This window comes from Protopterus annectens, chromosome 12.part0, assembly GCF_019279795.1.
Source record: "Protopterus annectens isolate FY-2018-M chromosome 12.part0, PAN1.0, whole genome shotgun sequence".
Lineage (NCBI taxonomy): Eukaryota > Metazoa > Chordata > Ceratodontiformes > Protopteridae > Protopterus > Protopterus annectens.
Window position 1 is genome coordinate 132,878,094 of NC_056746.1, and position 12,995 is coordinate 132,891,088.

Below are 12,995 nucleotides of genomic sequence, written 5' to 3' on the forward strand. Positions count from 1 at the left end.
GGTATTGTATGGCCTCACGTGTTGCATTCACCAAGATCTGATATGTGAATAGTACTGTTGTGACAGATATCTGTAGTCACTTACAGACATAGTTGTGTTAGCGCAGCTATATTAATACTTTATCAAAACTGACTTCCCTGTTTTGTCACCCAGTGATGTGGACCAATGACCAGAAGTTCTGGTATAACAGGTTGAGACATATAATTGAGCTGCAAGACTGTAAATACAGTGTGTCATGACACAGAACACAAATGTATTCCAGGTATCCCCTGAGCATGTGAATGTATGCGTATGTTCAGCTGAGAGGCACAGAAGTAATAACATGGGTCACAAGCTGTCCAGAAAATAGGATGTGCATGTTGCATGTGTGTAATATCACTGTCACTGCATACAAAAAAAATAAAATATGTACTGCTACTGATTGTTGCATTGCCATGACACTGATATGGGTACTACAGTAGGCATGCTTATCACACAGTAATCAGGAAGTGTACAACTGTGTTATGACCCACTGTCCATGCCTACCACTAACAGCTATATCAACACCCATATACACTGGATATTAAAGTGTACACACCCCTGTTGGAATGTCACGTCTGTGTGCTGTATGCCAATGAGACCACAGAAAGTCATGTCAAAATGTTTCTCACCTCAAATGTGACCCATAAACTGTACAATTCTATTGAAAAAGAAAGAAAGTTGTTTTATAGAAGGAGAGCAACCATTTCCAAGTGAAGATGTAATATGACGTTAGAGTACAAACAAAGACAAAAGGATGCTGTAATCATCTCAACAGGTGTTTACATAACATATCAGTGTAAGGGTGTGCAAACACATTCCACTGGGTTACTGTACTAAGTATTAATTCCCATATGTTTCCACAGGACAGGTTGTTATGTTCCCTATTGAACTTAGCAGGCTATAGGACACATCACAGGTGGGGATATTGTTGACATGTGCTTTTGTGGGGTCATATTCCAATTGCACAAGTACCATGCATTGTAAGAGGGGTGTGTGCACTTCATATCCAGTGTAGCTATATGGAATCAGTAGTACCTAACCTGTACAAGCATCCTCCACCAGCAATAGAGTAATCCCTCTTGGTGGACAGCACCAAGACACAAAGCACATAATAGGTTGCTATAGTGGCTGTACAGGGACACATTGGTGCAGAGCACAACTTGGAATCAAGTGCACCTCTATCTGAGCAAGCATGTAGGTTCACAGGTGACTTCCTGTAAGGCTGACTAGGACTAGAAATCAGACATATCCAAACCACCAAGGCCATTTGCAACCATGTCTCCACATATGTATCAGTCTTAGAGCCAGTAACACAACTCAACCTGTACTGGGGATAAGGCACACCTCATATACACATGTCATGGATACAGGCAACCTGCATCAGACAGGATAGGTGGGAACAGTGGCACCCTGTCCACAACATTAGTACAGGGGGTTATGCACATCAAATCCCCTCCTGCCCCCATCAGTGGTGAGCATGAGCATAATGACAACTGATGGCAACAATAGCAAGTCTCCATGGGGCATGAGAACATCACAGTGTGCCAACCACATGAACACAGGCATGTGCTCACAGATCCATCACACAATGCAGTCAAACACAGACATGTCACCATCCACACACCATCCACATGGAAGATGCCAACCGTCATCCCTCTACAAAGAAATGAATGGTGAATAGTGGAGTATTGCATTAAGTGTCCAACATTGGGGGAACTGGACAGGTCAGGGCCAGGAGTGTAATGCAAGATGTCAAAGCTATGATAGCTTACAGTGTTATGGTATAGTCTGGATTATTTGCAAGTAATATCCACTGTTGATGCGCATGTGGACAACCATATGAGGTTCTGTGACCTTTTTTCCTGTTTATGTCTTTCAGGTACAAAGCCCCGGGAATGTCTGCCCCTGTTCACAAACCTTGAAAATGATGCAGTCATCCAACACCTCATCATGCATCATGCCATACTATTCAGCCGCAGGGCACAGGATCTGCAGGAGAGGACCACCCTGTGGAACAAGCTCATCCACAGTGTAAACGCTGTTGGCCTGCACAACCGAAATTATGAGCAGGTGTGGCATCAGTGCACAGATCTGATCCACCATGCCCATCAGTGTGGTGCTGCAGTTAGGAGGAACCAGCTAGCCGCAGGTGGAGGTCATGCCATCCAGCCCCCACTGACACATGCTGAGGAGCTCCTCGACAGCCTTGGGGCACCCGCCCACCAGACAAAGCAGCAGGCTGAAGACAGTATTGTGGAGGTGGGTGCCACCCACACAATGGACAAGGAGCATGCAGGTAAGGCCCCAGGGCACATTACTAGACCACTGTTGCTTATCCATTTTCATCTGTACAGTATCTACATGCATATGTCAGATAACATAGTCTGTTGCTGCAGTGTAGTAATGAAAAAATGTGCATAATCTCTAGTATTGTGGGTTTGTACTGTCGATGTGCTGAAATGCTGCTCCCACCCTGTACCAATGCCACAGCTATGGCTACTGACAATACTTCTCTCACACAACTATTTAGGTCCCTCTGGTATACAACTGGGGCAGTAGTCTGTAGCGGGTGAGTATGGAATTATTTTGTCAGGTTTGCCAATACACCAGCCATGTTATGGCCATGCTATTTGCCATGCGCACATTTAACACACCTGCCCATAATGCATGCTGTAGAAGTTCACTAATTGTTGGTGTTAACTGTACTGCATCACAGTGGTCACCATGGTGGCATATCTGAAGGGTATGTAAAAGTCCTGCAGTATACCTAACAACCTGTCAGTGTAAGATGTGTGGGCAGGGATGAAGATAATTGTGGGACAAATGGCTTACAGTAGGGACATGTCTGAAACATTACCATTATACAGTGGTTACAACACTGTATACACCAGTATGAAAATGGCAACTGTTCCTGATATAAACAACAGCAAACCACATTCCACACCTTTTGCAACCTGTAATGTGATCCTAACATGAGCAATGAATGTGTAATATGGAATCCTATGTTAGGACAACAAATATGGGGAATACATACATTAACAAACACTGGAAGTATATATGTGTGCGCACACTCCAAATAACATATTGTGGAAGCAGCTTTTGAGGTACTGACAGCATTCACTCTTCTTGAGTATGCACCTTTCATCAAGTACAGGGCCTCAGTATCACATCAAGTAATGGTCTGCTGTCCAAAAAGTATGTCCATGACATTTTCCCACTCACCTGCAACAGAGGCAGCCATGGCTTACACACCTGTTACACACCATGGAATACATCCCATATCTGAAAGGTAGCACTAAGGAGTGGGAAAAGTATCCTTACCTCACCATTGCATATACCATGGCAAGCAGTGCAGTCATGTATGTGTGCATGAAGTATGGGATAACATTAATGTAGAAAATAAACAGATGCCCATCCAAAACAGAAGACAAAGCATATTGCAAACTGGTCATGGAGGCTGCCCAGAAACAGGCAGCAACACTGAAGGACTTGTAGGAATATCTAGCAAGTACTGCCTGTGCAGTACCTGTGTGGACAATTGCCTGGATTATGCATAAGTGTGGCCTATGGGTTAGGACAATCAGATGGAATAGTTGTCCTACATGATACATCATCCAGGGCTCTCTACAGGTAGCATAAGTATAACATTGTCTCCCAAAGGCATGTGTTGCAATGTGTAATGGTGTCATGAGACCAACACTCAAACCTACAGATAGTATTCATAAAGATATGTGTTATGCACAAGCAACACCTCACTACACCTCAGGGCCGCCATCCCCAATATTTAGCTTGCTGGTGCCAGTGTGCACCTTTAGCTGGAACTAGGCCGGTAGACATGGTGCTTGGAATTTGAAACACTGCAAAATAACACTCATGTGTGGCCCATAGTTGTCAAGCATCTGCAATAAGGCTGAGGATGGGGAGGGGTGTCAGCTTGAAACTCAACAGTGAACAGAAGCATACATCCAAAGCTTGCTAAGAATGGCTGCATCTGAACACAGTGAAGTTTATGAATTGTGCCAGACATAACCCTGATTCTACAGCAATAGTGAAGCCACTCTGTGACCTCTAAGAGCCATGCACATGAGCTGACCTTGCAATCTGGCAGAGTTGGGGGACATTTGTAGGGTAGAGTGACGAAATAATGACAAGTGAACATGAGCCATGCTAGTATACCCCTTCCAGGAATAGTGACTGCTGTAGTTCACTTAAAAGGTGCTTCAACAAACCGTTGTGTTAAGGGTTTGCACACTTATGCAAACTACATACTGTATGCATCTCATTCAGCATCTGCATGACTAACACATTTGTTTGATACTGCATTGGATTGCACAGGTCATATGTCACATATCGGGTGTGCGTAATGTTAACAAATGCAGTATTGTGGCCCCTTCCATATCATAGAAGAGGCTGGCATGTCAACAAGGGTGTGTATACTCCTCATATCCACATTAAGCTTTGAAAGTTGTCAGTGTAACTGGATTTTATTGCACATACATGCACTGCTGATGATGAGATCTGCAAATCAAAGGATAGGCATTAATTACTGACATCAATCCTCATATCATCCCAGGTATGTGTCAGACAAACACATAGGGGCTGTGAACAGCAGAGCAAACATAACTACCACACATATACACATTCAGCAATGGTGTGTACACTTGTGAGATATGGTGCACAGTACATGCCAGTGTGCTGTACAAGTGCACAGCAATACTGTGCACATGGGTGCAGTGTGTTCCAGGGGAAAGGGCATTCCCTATTAACACAACTCATGCATCACATAGATGTATAATGGTGGTAACAAGGATTGAGTATGGCTGCAGTGCATGTTGCTGAGTGCCATATGTCATGCATGTTGACTGTTGGGTAATGAGAGGTATACGTAACATCTTTGTGCCACCTCACCTGTAAGTGTGTGTGTGTGTGTGTGTGTGTGTGTGTGTGTGTGTGTGTGTGTGTGTGTGTGTATAGTGTGTGTGTGTGTGTGTGTGTGTGAATGTGTATGTGTGTGTGGGTGTGTGTGTATGTTTGTCTGTGTGTGTTGAAGTAAACCATAATGTACAGGTCTTAGTTTACTTTCTTGTCTGCCCCTCACAGGTGGCGAGGTAGGTCAGGGTACCTCCTGCGGGCAAACTGATGTGAGTGTCCACTCAGACTCTGACAATGATCGTAGGCATAGTGAGGCACAAGCAGGGTTGTCAGGGGCAGAATCTGTGCCATTGGTTGACATCCCACTTTTATCCACCCCATCCACGCACACAGTCACAATGCTCATACATACCCCACCACCAGTGGTCATACATGAGGGACAGTTTGCGGGTGGTGGCATGGGCCAGGAAAGTGTGGTGACTATGGCAAGTGTGTCTGTACACAGCAGCCATAGCCATATGACCAGCGAGGTACCACACAGGCAGATGTATAGGGGTGCTTGTAGGAGGGCTGCTGGCCATCATGCCCCTGCCAAAAGTGCTACAGCAGGTGTCATCAGACTCATGTTTCAGGTCATCATGGCCCCACAGGCACTTATGGAACATTACACCAGAGATAGTCTGAGGCTTCACAGGGCTAATCTCCCTGCTGTATGTGACTACATCCGTGATTTTGCAGGTACCCTCCTTTATTTTGCAGAGGTCAGATAGACGATTGGGAAGATGGTGGGAATCCTCAACCGTGTGGTGTCTGTGGTAGACCATGTGGTGGGAGTAGGGAGTCAGCCATGTAGGTCAACAACACCAACAGGTGGAGGTCTACATGGACATGCAACAACTCACGGCTGCTCCAGTAGTGGCAGTACCAGCACCAACACTGCAGGGGGTGCTGTCTACACCACAATGCAGCAGGCCACATGCACATGGTCCTGGCTGGTCCCAACAGGGACGCGTATCCTGCGGACAATTGTCATCATCAGGGGAGAGTACCATATCTGGGCTTCCTTCTGGCAGTGCCTGAGCAACCCCTGGCAGGCACAGTTCCCATGTTCCTGACCAGACATGGTGAACTGTACACCTTGCCATGTATGGTCTGCAGCTGTCCAACATACTCCTGTATAGGGCAGCCACATGGCAGAAATATGTGCATGCATACACACACATCACCAATACAGCTAGGACACCTCCATATCTACACACACCATGTCTGCACAAGCTATTTTATAAAGAACTCCCTAACCCACACACATGATGTCAACCAAATGGCTCAGCCTAGGCCTCTGAAACCCACAACACACCCTGCGCATATGATGATACCTGTGCCACATCCCTGTCATCCATACCATTGATGCAGGGACATGCTCATATGGCTCTGATGCACAGGGTGAATGTACTAAGGTTTAGCAATGTAATGCTGTTTGACGTTTTTCAGCTGGAATGATTAATGCTTACATGTCAGTGTGTGTAGCTGTCCAGCCATGATGCATTATAGCTGTTATTAACACAAACTAATTGTGGTCTCCATAATGTATTCTGTTTGTGTTCTAGGTGTCTATGTGTCAGCAGGATGTTGTTCTGCTGTCCTTTCCTACAAGGGGTTTGGCACTATGGTAACACACTGACTGTGTCATATCCCAGGTACAGCTGAACACAAGTAACAGGTCTGTATAACAGTTACTGCATGTGTCACATGGCTGATAGGTCTGAGGGGTGTATACAGGTGAGTGCATGGTGGCTGATGTAAACAGCTCTTCTACATTGGACAATGGTAAGTGCACTGGGTGGCACACACTGAATGTTTTTGAATAGCACACACACACAGGCGTTGGTGTTGATGCAATACACAGAGAATACTGTTCACATGGATGTACTTCATTTTGCAGTGAACTCATTTTGGCTTATGTAATTCAACCATGACCAAATTGCAAAAACATCAAATCAGTAAATAATCAGTATGCCAGTTTAATGTCATTCACAATGGTACTGGCAGGGTATATGTCCTCTTCCCCAATGTAGTGCAATCCTGGTGTTGGTAAACTTAGGTGTGCTGGTGTGGGGGGCACAGCCCCCCACTCTGGAGGGTGTGGGGTAGCGCAGAACCACACATAGTGTGATTAACAACTACTTAACCCGTTAGCATAAACTGTAGAGTATAACAGCACACTAAGCGGAGGGATACGCACAGCAATAACCCCAATGTGGGTGGATGTGCCCACAACAACCACACCCAACTATATATATATATATATATATATATATATATATATATATATATATATATATATATATATATATACACACCAACTCCAGTATCACTGTACAGCTGTACAGTGGGGAAGAGGGCATTTACACATCCACTACTAGTTTTGATTGTATTTCCACATGATGATTGCTTTGGAATGTTACCTTTTGCCAGTTAGTTCTTGGGCAGATATTCTCCTGGGAAATATATTGTCTGCAAACTGAAGTAGATCCACTCACATACACACACACTTACTTGGCAACAGTGAGAGTAGAACCCCCACCTAGGTACTTATTGATAATAATGTGTTTGATGTTAATTGCACACACCACAGAGCTTTTAGGGTGTGGTGTGTCTTGAGCTTCCTGCTAAGTGAGGAACATCACCAGGCCTTGTACAGTATGGGAGATGTACTGGGTCTTAATGAACAATACATTGCATGACATACTGTCATATACACATTGACAAACACATACAGTCATAGACACATTTGAAAGACCTGGGTTTACCAGTGCTAACTACCTTGTCAGTGAGTCCATACTGTTACAGAGTTTTTGCACACAGAACATGCATCACTGGCAGTGTAATCAGTTACCTGTATGGTTGATGGTGACAGCGATCCTCATACAGTGGACCTTGGTACATGTACTTGGGGGGCCCATGAAGTAAAGACAGTATACCCAGCACCCACACCCCACATTGATATTATACTCACTGAAACCAATGATAATGTTCTGACATACCCACAATCACACATTGACCAGGACTGCAATACAAACCCTTGTCTATCTAATCAGTGCTACTACAGGGATATGCATTTATTGCACATGCCACGGGGATAAAAGGGTGAGGGTTTGTCATGGCTCTCCTAATGTAAGCAACATCACCATCCCTTATAATGTATGGCAAGGTTTAGTGTAATTGGAGAATGTGGTCTCAGAATGCTGTCTCCTACAAATATGCACACACATACAATTGCACACACATCCACACAGACACATACTCCCATTTGCCAGGACTCAGGGAGTAACCCATGCCTAACTACCCATTTGTAGAACAGTGTTATGCTGGTACTGCAAGCTCCAGGTAGGCCATTGGTTGAAGAGTGTAACAAGGTACATTTAATGTGAATTACAGCAGCAGCCATTTCTAAGTATAGCAATAGGAGGTGTAGTGGGTGAGAAGGCCCTCAGAGTATTTTCAACTACAAGTTTACAAACACACAGAAACTGTTATTCTCTGTAATGCACACTGACACATCTGTCAATACTGAGGTCCGTAAGGGGCAGGTGTTCCTAGGTGTGTACCAGGCTAATGTCCATGGAGAGATGAATAAGAGTAGGGCATGTGGGTACACTGGTATCATGCCACCTGACATTTGTCAGCAGGCCATCTGTCAACTAATGCCACTTGAGTGATCCCCAGGGTGACAGTTAAATTCAACAACCAATCATCTGTTTTTCTATTGCAGAGGGCAAGTGAGGTGCTCCAATTGACATGTGTGCAACATATACTGCATAACATGGCCAGTGTCTGGGTTAGGGACCTGTAGCCAAGCATGTTCTGTTGACTGTGGTAGTTTGTTATGGTATCCATGGCATGTGGGGCATACAGACTGGGGTTTCCTAGCTGTGGCATTCATAACACAGCTGGGCAGACATGTCAGTGTCAGTCAATCAGAGATTGCCAGTAAGCAGCCAAGATGGATACCTGACATCTGCACATCTGTACTGAGGACAGACATAAATTAGCTAGACAACAGGTTATGCATTAGCATGAATGTTTTGACAGATTGACATCTGACACTGATAAGTATGCCATTACTACATGACAGCAGTCCTCAATGACAATGTCCTAAACACATAGTAGTCAACAGTTGATATCAACAGATCAATATCCAACAGGAGATACTTAAAAACATACATCTCAAACACCAAGAACACGATAGTCAGTACTCAGAGTCCAGCTTTGCATGCAGGGGTTCATGGTTCCAGTACTACAATCTGCAATCTACTCTTACTTGGAAAAAGTACTGTTAAAAGTAGTAACATAATGATACAATACATGCAAGTGTGACTGCATATAACCTGGGATATTACCCATGTATTAGACACATACAAAGAAAAATGATTGTGGTACTACCCATGTATACTCAGGTATCCCACACAGTATACTCACACCCCTTGCTACTGTAATGACAGCACAAATGTACATGGAATTAAATACACTTTTTAAAGATGTTATTATCCTGCTATTTTCAGACTGGAATGTGATCACTGGTTACCAGGGCTGAGCTATGCTTAGCAGGTGTAAGCACTTGTTAAATGAACTAGTTTCATCTGGCCAAAGTATGCCTGCATCTGTATTGTTTGGTTTCTGTCCTGTGTTCTAAATCAGATTTACCTGTTGCTCAGGCTGCTGCAGAGAGATCGACCTACTGTCAGCTGTGATATTGAGAAAAGATAAGTGTTTATTCTCATTTTTGTCTGCATTTTGATTTAATATCTCTGTAATCTGTACAACTGTACTTATTCTTCTTCTTGTTTGTCCCCACCCACCCTTTCTGTTCTTGTTTTGCTGTTAGTGTTGGTGGCTCTGGAACTTCCTGCCCCTCCTGTAAGTCTGTATTTGAACACTCCTCCTGAGTCCATCTCATTTGCTCACTTAACCAAATACAGTGAGATCATATTCTGAGTCTAGTGTTCACTCTACAGAGAGAAGATTTGAGAAGACCAACCCACTTAGGTTCTTCCTTTCTCTCTCCTTGCACTTTACTAACAAAAAAAAATCATCTGCTTTTAATGTATTTGTGTTTCCTCCTACTTTATTTTGTTTTTGCCTCTTCTTAATTGTACTCAATTTTATTTATTCTGCTGCACTTATTGCTGCTTGGTCGTAGCCTGATTAAATTGTAACTGTTATTCTAAGTCTTTTGGTTAATGCACTCGGGCTTCATACTGGTTGTTTTACATTAAGAAGGTTTGTGGTCTGCACTGTGTGGCAGGACAGGTAGCTTACGTCCTTCTAGGCAGGGAATTGCTGATTGAAAGTTCAGTGTCTGCTATTCTAAAAGTGTATTAGTTTTGGTTTAAGCACTTGCGCTTCAGGCTAGTTATTCTACATTAAGAAGATTTGTGGTTTGCACTCTTGTGGTAGGAGAGGCTGGATTCTGCCCTTCTGAGCTGGGAATTTCTGGTCACAGGCTTATTGTGCCTGCTTATTCGAAATGTTTCTTTCTGAAATTGGTGCGCCTTGTTGCTGTAGCATAGGACCAGATTCAGGCCTGTTGAATCTAGCTTTGTTTGTATAACTAGAGCACTGATCCAGGCCATCTTTTTTGGAGAATGTTCCCATGCACCCTAGTAGCGGGAGTGTGCAGTTAGAACTTATCTGATTGAAGACTGCTGGAACAGGGCTCAGTTTTGAGTTTTTTTTCCGGTTAAGTGGCTAACCCGTTTAAATCAGATTGTTCATTTTCTATTGTTTTTTATATATGTGTGTGTATATATATATATATATATATATATATATATATATATATATATATATATATATATATATATATAAAATTGCACTTTATTCATCTGCTTTTACTCTATTTGTGTTTCTTCCTACTATATTACTAGGGGCATTGACTACAACTCTGAACTGAGATATATAACAATAAGCATCTTTTTATGCGCATTTAAAGTGTTTTTTGATTGTATCTGCTTTATTTTCTGAAAAAGAAAATACTTGTTTTTCGCCTTTCTAAGCTAGTATAGTCTAGTTTTCAGGTTAGTGTTGAATTCAGGGCTGCGTTACAAATCTCTGTGTTTGCCCATACCTTACTTTGATAGAAGGAAGTTTCTCTGTTCACCTGTGAGAGAGGGGAGCTTTGAGCAGCCTATCCGTCCCTGGAGGAGTGGTTTCAGCCCAGAAAGTAGTAGTTTATTGGCCATTTTGAGCTAATTTCTATCCCTTTCATTTCCCTGCTATAAAAAATGCATTTGCCCTGTTTTGTGCACCGGGCAGCACCGGTTAGTTAGGGTATAACTATTCCCAGCGCCACAAAGTCTACCCTTTAATTTTTCCCTTAGAACTAGACAAACTTTCAACTTAAGCATTCAAGCCATTCATTTCTCAGCCCAGCACTTGCTCAAAACTCATAGCAAGCACTTATAAACCCTAGCACTACAGAAGGACAAGGCTGTATATTCGACCTTACCAGCCATTCAGTAAAACAGTTTACTGTACCTTTCCAGGCATGTCCAAAGGGCAGTTTCAGGTGTACTCTCCAGTCCAACTGGTGAATTTTGGGCATTCTGAGGCAATGTTACAACTTCCTCCTGTACACAGACAACCCCCTCCTCCTACCACCAAACACTAATACATGTGAGAGATGCAATTATACAGCCAAACTGGAGGCTAAGCTCTCTCAACCCAAGACTGGATCAGGCAGTCAAGAGGAGAAGGGAAATACTGGCATCACACCACTAGTCTCACATAGACCCATTAAACCAGCACTGGCAAAAAACACATGTAAATACATGAAAACATACTCGGAGGCTCTAAATAAAAATCTGCAAAAGCAACAAAGCCCTCCAAAGCAGACATCCAAGTAACCTCCACCCCCAACACAAACCATGAAACACATACTTCACAAAACCAGTATGCCATGCAATCACAACCCTCAAGGCAAAATAACATACTCAACTAACACTGATATCCCACTCACTAGGCTGAATAGGGAGAAGGTTACTGTTAGCTGCCTGTCAGGTGCCAGGATCCGCCACATAACACAAGCACTCAGGTCACTCCAGAACAAGTACAAATATGACTCTGTCATTGTCCATGTTGGTGTGAATGACCTGAGCCGTACCTCCCTGGACTACATGAAAAGAGACATGGAAGAGCTCTCTGATCACATAGCCCAGGCTGGTATGACACTGAGTAGCATCCTGCCCTCACCAAGAATGATACCACAGTATAAAGAAAAAAAGTATCAATTTCAACAATTGGCTAAGTTTCCGGTGTCATTCAAAGGGGATCCAGTGTCTGTCTGCCTGGGATTACATGGTCGACAAGCCACGCTGCTTCGCTAGAGACGGCTTGCACCTGTCACACTTAGGCTTTCAAATACTGGCCAAGGCTCTTGCCACCCCCATAGTGCCTTTTTTAGGCAAGGCTGAAAAGACAAACCCACCAGCGTAAATAGCACAAGTAACAAAAATCTGAAGGTAATACTACTCAATGCCAGAAGTCTAAACCTCAAAATGCACGCACTCGAGGCACTCCTCAGTATGGAGAAAATCAATATATGTGCAGTAACAGAAACCTGGTTTAAGGCTCCAGAGAGCACCCCAGCACTACCAGGCTACAGCTCATACCATACATTTCGCCATAGAATCTGAACCAAAATACAAAAGGCAGGGAAGTATCCATATTCATCAAGGATACCCACACCTTCAGGTTAGTGGCACAGCATGATGCTTCAGAGATTATCCATGTGCATTCAAAGTAAAATGAACAGGTGCAAAAATAGCCAATAACCAAAAATATATACACCCGTCCAAAAAGTGCAGCAAGGCTTCTAGGAAAGCTTTAATCAGGCAATAGTATCAGATAATAATACTGTTATCCACATGCAACTAATAACGAGCAAAACTGCAATTCAAATTATAGCTTGCTACAGATCAGCCACCAAGTCCCAGGACCCCCATTCCGCATTTCTGGAAACACTGGGTAACATAAAGGTCCTACCAAACACCCTAATATTGGGTGATTTTAACTAGCCAAACATTAATTGGGAGAACTACGCA